Source organism: Apostichopus japonicus, chromosome 16 (assembly GCF_037975245.1).
Source record: "Apostichopus japonicus isolate 1M-3 chromosome 16, ASM3797524v1, whole genome shotgun sequence".
Classification (NCBI taxonomy): Eukaryota; Metazoa; Echinodermata; class Holothuroidea; order Aspidochirotida; family Stichopodidae; genus Apostichopus; species Apostichopus japonicus.
In genome coordinates, this window is record NC_092576.1 from 7,872,791 (window position 1) to 7,887,922 (window position 15,132).

Below are 15,132 nucleotides of genomic sequence, written 5' to 3' on the forward strand. Positions count from 1 at the left end.
AAACATGGGTTGCTAGCGTTAGTTTGTAACGGTTATACAACTGGCCAAATTATTGGCGCTTATTCTGTAGGACGATATTGATCAACGGTCTCCGTATGTGGGTATGATGAAGGCCCAAAATGTATGTGATTACCAAGTTCTGACCTTACATGAAGTATGAACATGAGCCCTGAGGTATGAATACTTGTGATCAGAACTCGAAGAAATGTTAAAAAAAAGTATAATTTTGAATACATCACTGGATCTCATTTGGGGGGGGGGGGGGCAAGACTGTAGCACAAAGCAAATTTGAAGAAGAAAAAAACCTGGCTCCCTCTGGCTACGCCACTGGCCTCCCCTAGCTGTATAGACTCGGAATGATATCATAATTATCTACCCTTTCATTCTCCTCTCAATCCCTACAATAATGCATTTGATCGTCCTGATCATTGCATCAATGGACCCAGTGAGTCCAATTCTATCACAAACAGTATTTTTATCGATTTTTATGACGTTATATTGTGGAGCGGTATTTTGCGCCAATGTAAACTTTGCCCGACTGGCTTGAAATTCTATATTTAAATAATAAAGACAAAGCTCAGTTTTGCAATGTCATATCGATTGCCTCCGACCTCTGGTAATTTTTTTATTATATTTTTTAAATTTTTGTATGTCTTTTTAACATGCCGCCTTTTATTCAAGTATAAGAAAAGATGTGAAACTTAAGAAGTGAGAGAAAATGTCCAGAGATGCCGAGGTCAGATGTTTTTTAGGCGGGTGAAAATTGTCTGGTGCTGTTGGTTACGTACACCATCTAAGCGGAGCGCCACCATGGGTTGGCGCGAAGCGTACAAGTAAATTTTGGGATCTTACGGCCCCTCAGATGGCCGGAAACATCACTCCCCGGGTCATCTAAGCTGAATCTATACTGTCTCCATATTTGTATTGTGTCTATTTTTTTTCATTCCAGAGGAAAAAATACCTTGAAATAAAAAAAATCTCTGAAATTTTGCGGACGCTGTAGCGTTCACGTGTGTCGTAACGGTATTATTTTTCACGAATCGTATAGGTAACGTTGCTTTCAGCCGGGCATATTTAGCACGATCGGCTTTGAGTAATTTCCGATCCTGGCGGTTCTGAGTAATTCGCATTTTGGTGTGATGAAATGAATTTCACGCTAGCAATGATACACTTTCACAGGAAAAACTCTGTGGGCCTACAATGCGGGAGATTCTTCAAAAATGAGGGAGTTTTTTGGAAAATGCGGGAGATTCGGACAGGTGGGCGGGTGAGCGGGAGACGACCCGAAAATGCGGGTGACACCCGCCCAAAGCGGGTGACTTGGCAGCACTGAATGTCATGCTGTATATATACGCCACAAATTATTATGCCATTGCATTTCCGACTTATTGACGTACACGAATACGTCACATCCGCTTGGAGTTAAAAGACGGGAAAATCGGGATTTAATTTACAAAACGTACCTTTCCAATTAGCTTTCAAGGTAATTATAAGTTTCAAGTTCACAGATCTTTCCAGTGCTGTGGGGTTTGCCTTAGAAAGTATTCTTATGAAGCGCCCTCACATGGAGAGCAACTTCCAATGAGCTTATACATGGATATCACGTGAAAGCATCGGTCTGCCATAATATGCATTTGGAGGTTCAGCTTCCTATAGACTTCTTCATTTAGACACCATAATTAATCAGGCTAATCCTAATGGTAAACCTATAGGGTGTGGGTTAACGCCATAATTGTTTCGAAAATTCTTTTCGAAGTCGAAATCCTTTCCACTGAATGCCGCACATATAAATTTTAGTTCCAACCAAGATTTTGACTTTCTTAAGACTTTAATATTTTGGACATGCCATTCTCCTGTGATTCTGTGACGTTATCACACTCGTTTGGAAGGTGGGGAAGTTTTCCATAGAAACTATTAGTTCTGCAAGTTTCTTTCGATTTTTAGCCTCAGTTTGAAAATATGGCCAGTTTAGCACTTTAACCTTTAACCTTCTAAACCAGAAATGGTATGAGCATCCGTCTCGAATATGTTTGGGAACTAGTGACCCACTAAGCCATAAAATTAGAAGATCGGACCCCACCCCCTTTAAAGACCCCCCCACTCTTACGGAATACCTTTGATAAAACAGGTGTATTGGACTATATATGCTACAAAACATTTGCATTATTGTGTATAGCTGATCATGTGAAGGTTTATTTAGAAGCACTCCTTCCTTCCGCAAATTGTTCTCATCTGTTATTGGTATATTTCGAATCAGCCTGCTGAACTTTGGTCCGGTGGTTAGCTATTCAAACATCGATCTTACATCACTGCTCATTTATTAGCCGTGCTGCTGTGGTATTTTTCTTTATTATTCACTTTTCTTAAAGGATAAGAACATCATTTACAAAAGGGCAATGAGCAGCCTAGTAATGAACAAATAAGAAACCAGAAAGTCAAAGATTTAGTGATTCCTTGCCGGGCCCATAGGAGAAATTTGTTAGGGCTTTGATTTCAACTAGAGATTTGGATATACCATGTTTGTAGGTTATTCACAGTTTGGGCTGTATTGACCTTCACCAAAACAATAGGGTTATTTAATTGATATGGATCATCGACATACCAAGTACATATCAAAATCTTATTGCTTACTACAAAGATACTGGCCAGAGAGAACCTACAGGAACTCAGCAACTTACGCGAAATGCAGCTCGTAAACCGGTTTCGTTGCGACAGTTTTGTACGGATGCCTGCTCCGGACGACGAAATGATATAGGCTTGTGCATCATGATCGTAATGCAGAAACATGTATGTGATGACAGTATGGTCGATGTTGGGTACCGTAGATTGGGTTTTCTGAAAACTACTTCTCTTGACCTCAAAGGAAATTTGACACGCATGAAATTCCACAGCGATTTTGTTCTCACCAAAGGCAATCTACGTGCTTTGTTTGTACATTAACGCAATTTCACTTTTAGAGTAATTTCTCACAAGATTTTCAGACTTTCACCTCAGATCTGCTGACCTCACATAACTGTTGACCCGCGTCCAATATAATAGGGATCTCCTACACAATATGGGCCATCTACATACTAAGTATGAAATCCTTCCAAGTTACCCCTTCCTACAAGATATTGTGTTTACAAGCAGTTTAAGAGGTTTTTTAGTTTGACCTCTGGTGACCTCAAATGACCTTTGACCTCCACCAAAAACAATAGTAGTCTTTTTCCTAATATGGGTTACCCATATGAAGAGTATGAGTTACAAACATGCTTCAATTGTTGAGATATCGTGTTTACAAGAAATTGTCTCATACACACACACACACACACGCACGCACGCACGCACGCACACGCACCATCCCACACAATCACCATCGCATTGATTTCTTCAGTCTTTGGCAAGGAATCAAAAGAGGTCTCTTTCTGGATATAATGCCCCAGAGAACTACAGCAACTGAAATACAATGACTCAGACTTTTCTATTTTATTCTTTTTATTTCAAACCAAAAATATAGTATAAATGTAAAAATACACGAGGTACACAAAATATGAATGTATAGGGTAAGAGAAAAGATGTGATAAGGAGCTTGAAATAAACTTGATTGAAATGTACTGTAAAAGTCATTACAATCCCAGTTACCTTTACCACTCCACCCTCTCCGAAGACTTAATAATAGAAATAATGATGATAATGACGACAATAATAGTAACAACAACAATAATAATAAGAATGATGATGATAAAGATAACAATAGTAATCATAGTAACAACAACAAAAATAATAATAGCAATAAGAATGATGAGGATGACAATGACGATAATCATAATAAAAGTAATAATAGTAAAAACAACAACAATGATAATAACAACAATAAGAATGACGATGAATAATAATAATAATAATAAAAGGCATTTATACATTAAGTTGCCCATGGATTGGTGTACCTGAAACTCTCGACCTGCCCACCCTCCCCACCTCACCCCTCCGCTTTTCTTAATGGATGTGTGCAAGTAACCATGGTTCACTATTTCATTCAACAAATGCTGCAACATGCTTGGACCACAGAAACACTGAGTGCTCCAAACCACCGTACTTCAGATGTTGTCAGCAACTGTTTCCATCGTCGAGGCATTTCAAGTAACACACTTTGCATTGAATTGGTGCCTTCATGAATAAAATGTAGTAAATAAACAAATAGTTAGGAAGCAAATACAATATATTTCGTAGATTTCAGGAAGTTAAAAAAAAAATCAACAACTGTTCATAACTTTCTGCAGATCATTTCTCATGTTTTTGCTTTGCCATGACTCCTGCTTCAAGGTGTCCTGGGTATTACAGGGTTTAACACAAAGTCATTGCCCACGAAACCATGAGTATGAAGCATTGAATTCAATGAATTTTTAATTATTTCTAGAAGTTTATGCTCTTACTCATACAGTATGCTATGATGATGCTATGATGGATGGCTAGTTGTCAATTAAAAAATAACAAATTAAAACAATGAGATAAACACAATCATTTCACATACTGAGAGGTGCCTTGTACTTACTGCATTGGTCAGGAGAGAAAACCCATAGGTTACCTTCATGTTTAAAGTTAAGCCTCTATTTTTCCATTTCTTCTTTGTTTTAAATGATTTGCTTGTAACCCTATCAAGAATATTGTTTCCCAGAAGACAAACTGTGTTTATGCTTCTAATTGGCAACACCTCTCAGTTTTAGTCAGATACCCCCACCCCCTCAACCTCCACCCTAAAGTTCTACAAAGTTCTGACTGACAGGTGGTGGTTCCCAGTGTCAGCCACTATAGAATAACAATACTTGTCCATACTTTTGGGGGTATTTTGGCATAGAGATTAGTCAAACTTTTGGCTTTAAAGGTAGTCAGTATAGGTCCCAAATTATAGCATGCTATAACTGCTAGAAGTTTTCAAAAAGTACTTTCCTGCAGGTCTTTACTATACAAACTGATCTAAGAAATTGTTAAGGAACACACAAGATGACTAAATGTCCCAGTTAGGAAATTTCCTCAAAGTTTGTAATAAAAAAAAGTTTAATAATTTTGACCAAAGGTGACCATATTTGAATATCTAGCATATTTGGGGCCATTATAGCATACCTTTAAGAGGAACCCCACCTGGAATTAGTGATTTACTTGAAACACTCTCAATGCATATCTACTTTCTTTACCGGGCCTCTGTATTGCATAAACATTTTACTCATTAACTTTTTCCTTGCAAGAATATAAAGAAATTCCAAGAGACTTTTACATAGCCACAGGAACAGTGATACCAATTTATGTGTTCATTATGCTGTCCCCAATTCCCACCCCACTCACTTCCTCACATATTGTCATTTTGTAATATATTATCAAGAGATAATTGCTATTGCAGTTGAAGTCTCCTTTTTACTGGACGCTGCCTTGATATACCATTCTATATGAGATCAACCTCACCTTCTAGTTTTACAGACACACTCACTATGCACAACATTAACTATACAGTATGTGGATATGAATCCAATTATTCATAAAGTACCTGCACTTTTTGAGGTAATGTTCCTCCATAGGCTTATGTATGCTGTGTCCACCACTTTCCATTTACCAGTTTCAGTATTAAACACTTCTGGGGTGGTACAGTGCCCTAAAATGGACAAAAATTAGACAGATAATATGTGAATCAGTGACTAATGCATGTCCTTAATGGAAAACTGGGGAACACAGAATAGCAAATACTAAGTGGGAGAAATTTGGAGAACATTATACAAGATGAATATTGTTCATGATAACTTTATCTGGGGTGGTGAGTTGCAAAGTTAAGCACAAATGGATTACAAGTGAAAATATGGGTTTATTTCCATGCAGTCATCTAATGGTGCTTATGAACACATTGGCTTGACGAGAGGTGCTCAAAAACATTCATTGTTAGCTCAGCCATGACAACATGCTGTAATATTTGCATAGTTCAACAATTTGCACAACTTCGTAGTTTCTGATGAGAAATGTATGCCTATGTGTGTAATAAAATTTCTTTTGTTTAAACATATGGGCCTACAGAGCATCCCGGTGGGAAACTGCAGGTCTACTTACTACAGATATTTCCATACACATGGCTAACCAGTTTGCTGAGAGCTGTTCTTCTCTATATATAAATATATATATTAGTTATCTGTTCCAGTAGTTCCAAAGTATGAGATGGCACCATCCAAACATGTTTCCTTTTAACAGTTTTTGTTGTTGTTTAAACTGAAGTTAGCTGCCGAGCTAACAACTCATTTAGAGTCTTTCATTGGAACACCAGTGGATGGTCTATAGTGAAGACATGATTACATTAAAATTACCCCTACCATTCACATTTGCTGTGTAGAGTGATGGGCAATAGAAAGCGAGATTATCACAGAGAAAATTCCTATGTAGACAATGTGAGGAAATTCAACGAGAGCTTTGCCACTGAAAACTCCTGTAATTCCTTTTGTTACAAGTCTCATGATGGTGCCAAATACTTGACCTTCTTTTTGGAAACTGTTTGGCTGTATATATGATATCTGTTGATGGAATTGAACCACCTGCTGAATTAATTCTGCATCACCAGAACAGATTATATAATGGCCTAACAAGTTCCAAAAAGAAAGAAATCAATTTGGTCTATGTTTCTAGCACCTGGAATTTAAAAACTGAAGTCCAATTTTGGAGTTGAATGTCAAATCGTCCCTCACTACAATTGCCACACATAGGGAATGAAACTTTGGAGAACCATCAGCAGGGGGATGAATGTGATGAATCAGTCATGGATGTGGAGTAAATCTTCACTATATGGAGAATACATTGCATCCCACACAGCCCACAGATTTTGAGAAGACTTCATCAGGGAAACAATAATCTTGTGCAACCTGTAAAAATGTTTTTTTGCCGACAATGTTATTAAAGGCCAATCACAATTCAAATCTACCATAGGCCTATTTCTGAAATATAATGGGGAAATAGGAATAATAAATATCCTCTTGTTTGAACAAAATTAGGACTGGAGAAGAAACATTATACAAAGTGGCTATTCTTACGACTAGTGGTAACAATAATTCCCTTTAACGCATGCGCAGTTGCTTTAACGCAGCTATTTTTACAACTAGGAGTACTATTTTTACGACTAGGAGTAACAATATTTCCCGGTTAGGGGTTGGGTTAGGGGTAAGGGTTACCGCTACTATGCGAAGTTGCTTTATTTACTTTATAGCGCATGAATTCGCCAATGTCGTAAGAATAGTTAATAAATAATTGTTACGACTAGTTGTAAGAATAGCCACGGCCAACATTATAAAGCCTAGACCAACCTGCCTGGAAGATCCACACGAATCTTCAACACGTCCCTCATCATGAATTTCGTTTTCAGATAATTAGGTGCAGATGCTATATGAGCTGTAAACGTTAACATAAACTTAAGTGCTAGGCCTTTGCCTATTTAATTATTAGGGCCTAGCCTACTCCAGTCTCACTCTGTGTGTAACTTGAAGTCATATGGACGACTTGTCAAGTAAGCAATAACATTATTCTGTGCAAATCCGACCACTTTTACTTGGTAGTCCTCAACACAGTCACCGGGCACACATGCATTGCGTTCATATCAAAAATAGGAACTGAAGGCTTCACTTGTTTGGTTGATAAAGTGACTGTAAGTATAGGCCTTGGCTATTACTAACGTAATTCCATGTACACCACTGAAAGGGCGCTGACATGTTGTTTATCCAGGAATTGCCTGCGATTGGCTGAAACCCTAAATCTTCTCTGAGATCTATTTTGATTGGTGCTAACATTCTGTGACAACGTCGTAGTGATTGGCCGAAACCCTAAATCTTTTCTGAGATCTATTTTGATTGGTGCTAACATTCTGTGACAACGTCGTAGTGGAAATGCACTCATGCAACAGATTGTTTTAAACAGACAGGTTTCTACGGAAGCGTAGAAAGGACATTGCATTTATGAGTTACCAACTTGACAAAACGACAATTATCTGCAAATTGACGAGTTGACGAGATGGTAACGTGACAAAATTCAGAAAATTGACGTTTTGACGAGATATCGGATCTCGTCAATGCATCAATTTTCTGCAAATTGACGAGTTGCACACTTACTACCATCTCGACAAAATTCAGAAAATTGTCATTTTGACGAGATAACGGATCTCGTCAATGCATCAATTTTCTGAATTTTGTCATCTTGTCGAGATAGTATACGTAGTAAGTGTGCAACTCGTCAATTTGCAGAAAATTGCTGCATTGACGAGATCCGTTAACTCGTCAAAACGTCAATTTTCTGAATTTTGTCGTTTTGTCGAGATGGTAGTAAGTGTGCAACTCGTCAATTTGCAGAAAATTTGCTGCATTGACGAGATCCGATATCTCGTCAAAATGACAATTTTCTGAATTTTGTCAACTTGTCGAGATGGTAGTAAGTGTGCAACTCGTCAATTTGCAGAAAATTGCTGCATTGAAGAGATCCGTTATCTCGTCAAAACGTCAATTTTCTGAATTTTGTCACGTTACCATCTCGTCAACTCGTCAATTTGCAGATAATTGTCGTTTTGTCAAGTTGGTAACTCATCAATGCAATGTCCCTTCTACGCTGCCGTAGGTTTCTCTGCTCTCTTACCATTGAAAAAGTGCTATCAAAGAAGTATAACACATGGTTCTTTTTCATAGAGTGGAATGGAGCAGATTTTGCATGCAATCGACGAGCAATTGACCAATCAAATGGCCGGAATATAATTAGGTGTTGTATAATATAGGCTAGTATTTGTATAGTAAAGTACCTTCACTTCAGGACTAGACCTAAGTCTAGACCTAAGTACTGTAAGTGTATGCCTACACTGTAGGTCATACTCAAAGCAAGACCTTCCCAAATTAATGGCCGTTTCTAGTGACTACTTCCACCAAATGCCAGTAATTATGGTGTAAGGTAACTTCTGAGGGCACACCTAATTAAAGCCACACTTTTATAGTGAAATTATACATAGGCCTAGACCTCTTTGCACTTGGGTCAGTACACTTTAGGCTAAGTTAGAGTGAGACCCTGTAGGCCTAGCTTGCCTTCACTTTTAAAAGACTAGGCAGTGAACAAAAGTATCTCTCGAAATTTTTTCTTCCAGTGAAAAGCGCAGGTAACTTACATACTGTACAGATTAGGCTACTCAAGATATTTGTTGGAAGATTTTAGATCGATAAGTTTGTATCTTATCTGATATAGCCTACATGTGTACATTCAAATCTTGGGCCCAGCTGGTAAATCATATTTCTTACTAAAATAAACTGGCATCACATAGTACAGGTATGCTTAAAATAATACTTGAAGTTAAGTTCTTTATTCTTCTGTGGCAGTGGCGTAGGAAGGTACTTTTGAGTGGGGGGGGGGGGGGGGCTGAAGACTGATGCCGGCCTTGGGGAGGGGTCTAAGGGAAGGGAAGGGGGTGTCCCCCTCCCCTTTGGAATGTTTTTGCATTTACAGGTGGCCTCAGATGCAAGTTGGTGCAATATAGTACACTTCAACCCACCCACTCAATTTTGTATATAATTTTGCATTTGCACCAGGCCTTAGTTGCAATCATTGGTGCTCCAAATGGGATTTTGTTCTCATTCGGAAAATGAAAATGGGGTTTTCTGACTTGCAAAGTGGGGGGGCGGAATGATACTTCCGCCCCTCCATATTTTTCACTGCCCCCCCCCCCCCGTTCCTACGCCCTTGTTCTGTGGTCCTGTAGAAATTGATACTATTGCGTTACAAGTAAATTCTAGGAGGGCCATATATGTTCCATTCAGTATCCAAGTACAGTCACAAACTATCTTCCTTGTTTCCATCCATTCCAAAGCTCTCCTCCTTCCAACTGCTCGAATCCTTTGCCAATGTCCTGACATCAATTTAGGTTATTTTTGGAAGAAACTCCATCACCTTTTCATAATATACCAATCCTTTCTACTAAACTTCCTTCTGCTCTCTACTCCTACCATGTATGTACACTCCCATTTCCTATCTCACTCCAGAGTAACAATACACATCTCCTTTGTCACTCTTATCCTGGGACTGTCTGAGTCATCCTTTTCCCTGTGGTTGCTTAGCAACCCAGATAGAAAGAAAAGCACAGTCAGAGTTAACCCCCCCCCCCCCTCCCATTGACTAAGTGTGCACTGCAAGCAGGCCTCAAATTTCACAATTTGTAGTTCAAGGCCACTTGAATGGGGCAAAATTTTAAAGGGCACCAAGGCCACAAGGTAAGGCACCAAGGCCAGCTTGCATCTTAAAGAAGGGCAACAAGGCCATACAGATTGACAGATTTCACAATCAGATGGTCCAAAAGCTCCCACAGAATGAACAAAATTAAGTTTGTTTCAAGTTATGTAATACACATGTCTTTTATTCTTTGACATCTCAGTGAAGTGAAAATGGAATCATGTAGAAGATAAAATATGGTGTAAATTTTGGAAAATTTACTACTCTAAATTGCAGAATCACACAAAGTCACAATCCAATCGAATCTCACCCTTCCCTCTTTTTATTCCCCAGGAGATACAAGGAAAGGCCTAGTCCCATAATTCTTCAGTTATGGAATGCACCAATGTTGCAGACTATAACTAGTATAAAAGATATTATTTAAAAATTCTGAATTTAATTTTAGCTTGTTACAATCGACATAGATGTGATTGGACAGACATTTATGGTAAAATATCAATTAGTAGTTCACTTAAAAAATTACTAAGAAGAGAAAGAATTTGATTTTAATGCAATGTGTTAAGGACATTTGCTTTATACCAAAAAAACACAAAACTGTCTTTAAATTACATAATTAGTTTAACAATTCAAAAACTTTGTTCAATTTCACACTTATAACCATTGGACGGACACCACAGTTACAAGAGAATTAATGGCCAGGCCATGCCCCTCATAAATGTGCATGACATTAATTGCATCACACATCAGCATGTGTAGCTAGGCTTCCTACCAATATCACCATATCAAGTTTTTTTTGAGAAATTCCACCTTTTGATTGCCAAGTTATTGCAGTATAAATATTTTACCCTTTGACCTCATTAATACACATGATGTAGGCATTAAACTTAATAGTGTTCATCTCTAGGCCACCAAACCACTATGTATAGTACAGTATTAATCAATAGCTCCCTTGTCAAGTAAATGGTGCATACAAACTTATGTTACATAAATTATGCTAAGCCCACCTCATCAATATGAATGAGGTGAAATTCACATCAGCAAGTTTAGGCTACCTACCAATCTAACCATACCAAGTTTGAAGATATATCTGACATGTGCTTGACAAGTCATTGCAATTTGATGTTTGACCCTCTGACCTCATTAATATTCATGTATATTATATAAGCCCCTACCAAAATTCCAGATCTGGCTTTATATCTGGTTGTAATCTGGCCCTACCAAGCCTTTATCTGGCCATATAAAGCCAGTTATAACTGGATGTAGAGTTAATCCAGATATGCAGATAAAGTATTTGGCCATATAAAGCCAGATATAACTGGATATAGATGGAAAATACAATGGGGTCCTCGGTCTGAATGTAATACAAACATGCGTGTGTCTGTGTGTCTGTGTGTGCGTCTGTGACACTAGCTTGGGTACACTGTAACTCAACAAGGGGAAGTTGGACTTAACTCAAACTTGGTATATAGATCCGCCATAGTGAGGTGTGCCCAATTTTTTTGGTGCCTGTGAAGGTCACCGAAGGTCAGGGGCCAAAAACACAAAATATTAAAACTGCAATAACTCCCAGTGCTTAAGTGTGACACGGTTGATATTTTGGGACAAGTTGTGAACTGGTTAGGGAAACATTTCGAAACTTAACATTAATGTGATCCAAGGTCACCAAAGGTCAATTAATGTTAAAAAAACAAGTATTTTTGCGATAACTTGAGAACAAATTGTCCGTTAGGGTTGAGAGTTGCTTCAATGTAATCCAATTGTCGACTCGCATCTGGGTGACTTTTGACCTCAATTTGACCTCTGGTGACCTTTAAGTGTTTCTGGGATTTTTACAGTTTCGATGCTATTTTCAAAGGTACCTTCTGATCATATATGTCAATGGGTTGACCCCCAGGGTTGGGTTGACCTTTGTGTGTGAAGTTATAATGGGGTCAAAGTTTTCGGTCAGAGTTAGGATGGCTGTACATACTTCAAAGTTCAAAAAGTTAATGTTTAGACATTTATAATTAACTCCCAGTGCCAAGGTCTGACACGATTGATATTTTGGGACAAGTTGTGAATGGGGTGGTGGAACATGCATTTTAAAACTTAATGGTCATGTGATCTGAGGTCACCAATGTCATCATATCTGTTGACCCGCTTGTAGGTGACCTTATATTTCTTACATTTTCGACGCCATATTCAGATCTCAAAGGTGCCTTCTGATCAAAACTCCGATCACAATTTGTGATCATAAAAGTGCTGGCTATAGTGTTGGTTACTTATGGGTACATGTAGGACCACAATTACTTGGACTATTTGAGCTCAATCTTTCTATGGTAATATTATGTGTATTGTCATATACCCCTACACAAGGAACCACAGTGCCATTGGGCTCTTGTTTTACTCATATTCAGTCAGAATAATATTACTTTTTCTATTTCACTAGTTCAATTTGATTTATTGTGGGTTATATTACTTTGTGGTTGGCAAATAAAGTGATGTCCGTTCGATATCGATCGGAGTTTGAGCAGTTATTTCGGGTATAATGGGAAGATTACACTCCTATAGGCGGTTACGCATACAATGGAAGTTTTATATTTAATTAACTGTATGTAACCACGACTTCAACTTCCCTTAATATTCGGTTCGTATCCCGTAACGTTAACAATTCCTGAACGTTTCCTTATTTAAGTATATTATTTAATCAAGATTGGGCGAAATGACCAAGCTTGTTTGGCGAAATGACCAGGCTGGTTGGGCGAAATGGTAAAGTTGGGCGAAATGGCAGTTGGGCGAAATGGTTGTTGGGCGAAGTGACCAGCTTCCAACCACGAGTAGCTCTAGAGAAAGGATGACTCAGAGGGTAATTAAGTGTGGAGCCTGCTTGTGAACAAAGGATGTGTATTGTTACTCTGGGAGTGAGATAGGGAAGGAAGTGTACACATGGTAGGGTTAGAGAGCAGAAGGAAGTTTAGAGAGGATTGGTATATTAAGAAAAGGTGATGGAGTTTCTTCAAAAAATAACCAGATTGATGTCAGGACATTGGCAAAGGATTCTATAGTGAACTGAACAGTCAGAAGTAAGGAAGACATTTTTGGGAACAGATGGAAACATATTTTGGGACTGAACTTCGATACTGAATGGAACATCGCCCTCCTTGAACTTATTTATTAAAGCAAATATATTAAATAAAAGAAAAGCACAATGCAATATAGTATCAACAGGACCACAGAAGAATGAAGAACTCAACCTTCAAGTATTAATTTTAAGTGTACTAGTGGTGCCGTGCGATGTAATATGATTTACCTGGGCCCAAAATTTGAATATACATACTTAAATATCAATTTGCAAATGTTTTGGTAAGGTATATACTCTGGCACAGATGTAGCCATTTGTTTTAACTAGTTCAATCTGGATTTACTGTATCATAATATGGGAGAGTAATGGAATTGCCAAGGGCAATATATGGATGTGGCATATATGAGCCAGATAAGTAACGGGCCAGATATGGATTTGCCATGTATACACCAGATATGGATTTCTAGTTAATGGGCCAGATATGGATGTGCCATATATGGGCCAGATATGGATTTGCCATATATGAGCCAAATATGGATTTTAGATATGGATTTTCCATATATATGAGCCAGATATGGATTGCCATATATTAGCCACATATGGATCTGCTATATATGAGCCAGATATGGATTTGCCATATATGGGCCAGATTTGGATTTGTCATATATGGACCATATCTGGTCCAGATAAAAAGTGACCCATATAAAGTTTTATCTGAGGCAGATATGGCCTTTATCTTATATGAAGTTCTATCTGCCCAATTCTTGTTATGGTCAGATATAAAGTCCATGGCACAATTATGGGCCAGATACAAATTGCTATCATTTGGCCATATATGGAATTTGAGTAAGGGAGTATAAGAATATATTCAAAGTACAAAGTACCAATAAAGACAAAGAGACACCTCTTATTTTATATATAATTCTTATATTCATTGAATGAGCAAAATTTATTTCAATTGATCTTCATTCTCATAATGTACTTTCCAATTATTTTAGCAACACCTATTTGTGGGAGTTGAGTCCGTCCATTTTTGTACAAGAAAAAAACTGTCATTATTTTTCAAAGAAAAAAAAATGAACAAATTAAAAAATATTATCTTTTTTATTTCAAATGCATGAGTTGTTCAAATTAATGACAAAGACTTGTAATTATTTAAAGCACACAGCAGTACAGTGTACTTCAAACTGACTATACTGGTCTGGACTATCAAACTGTGAAAATCCTTAAATTTTGGTTATACTTAAAATTCTACATTGTAAGAAATTTATACTCATAATTAAGGTAAGAAAACCTCACAACTCTCACATGGTTATGTTATAATAATTATCACCAAAACTCTTCTCCATGATGTGCAGTACATGGAGTTTTCTTTGGGGGAGGGGGATGGGGGATATGGAAAAAAATTAAAATCAGATATGCTTATGCAATGAACATGATGCTTTGCACTGCACTGTGTTATATGAAAATTATCTTAAATGTCTTTTGCATTCATGCTAAAACTATTCTTTACAATTTAAACAGAACATAGTTGGACAAAAGATGCATATCCTTAGATGCTATTTGGTTGTCATTTTACTCCTTTATTCTACCTGTACTGATGCAGGTAGGTGACTCTTTGACCTTTCACCCCGTAGTTTGTACAATATTTATCTGTGTACAGTGGGACGTTGATTTGGTTATCTTATGGTTAAAGCTCCATCATTGATAAAATGCAGTTTAATTGCATTGGGATACAGTCTGTAGCTAGGGAATTGATCTTGTTATTACATACTTAACTTTGACAGTCAGCTGCCAGAGTGGAAGATAAGTGGGGTATGATGTCACCTAGCTTAGCTAACCTTTGCCCCAGGTTTCCTAGGCCCCAACATTTGCTA

General features: G+C 37.8%; 1 protein-coding gene across 1 annotated transcript in view; it reads left to right on the plus strand.

The window, feature by feature from the left end:
• LOC139983577 (uncharacterized) overlaps window positions 1-15,132 on the plus strand; it is a 111,384-nt gene that overhangs the window by 64,423 nt on the left and 31,829 nt on the right. The window lies entirely within an intron of this gene.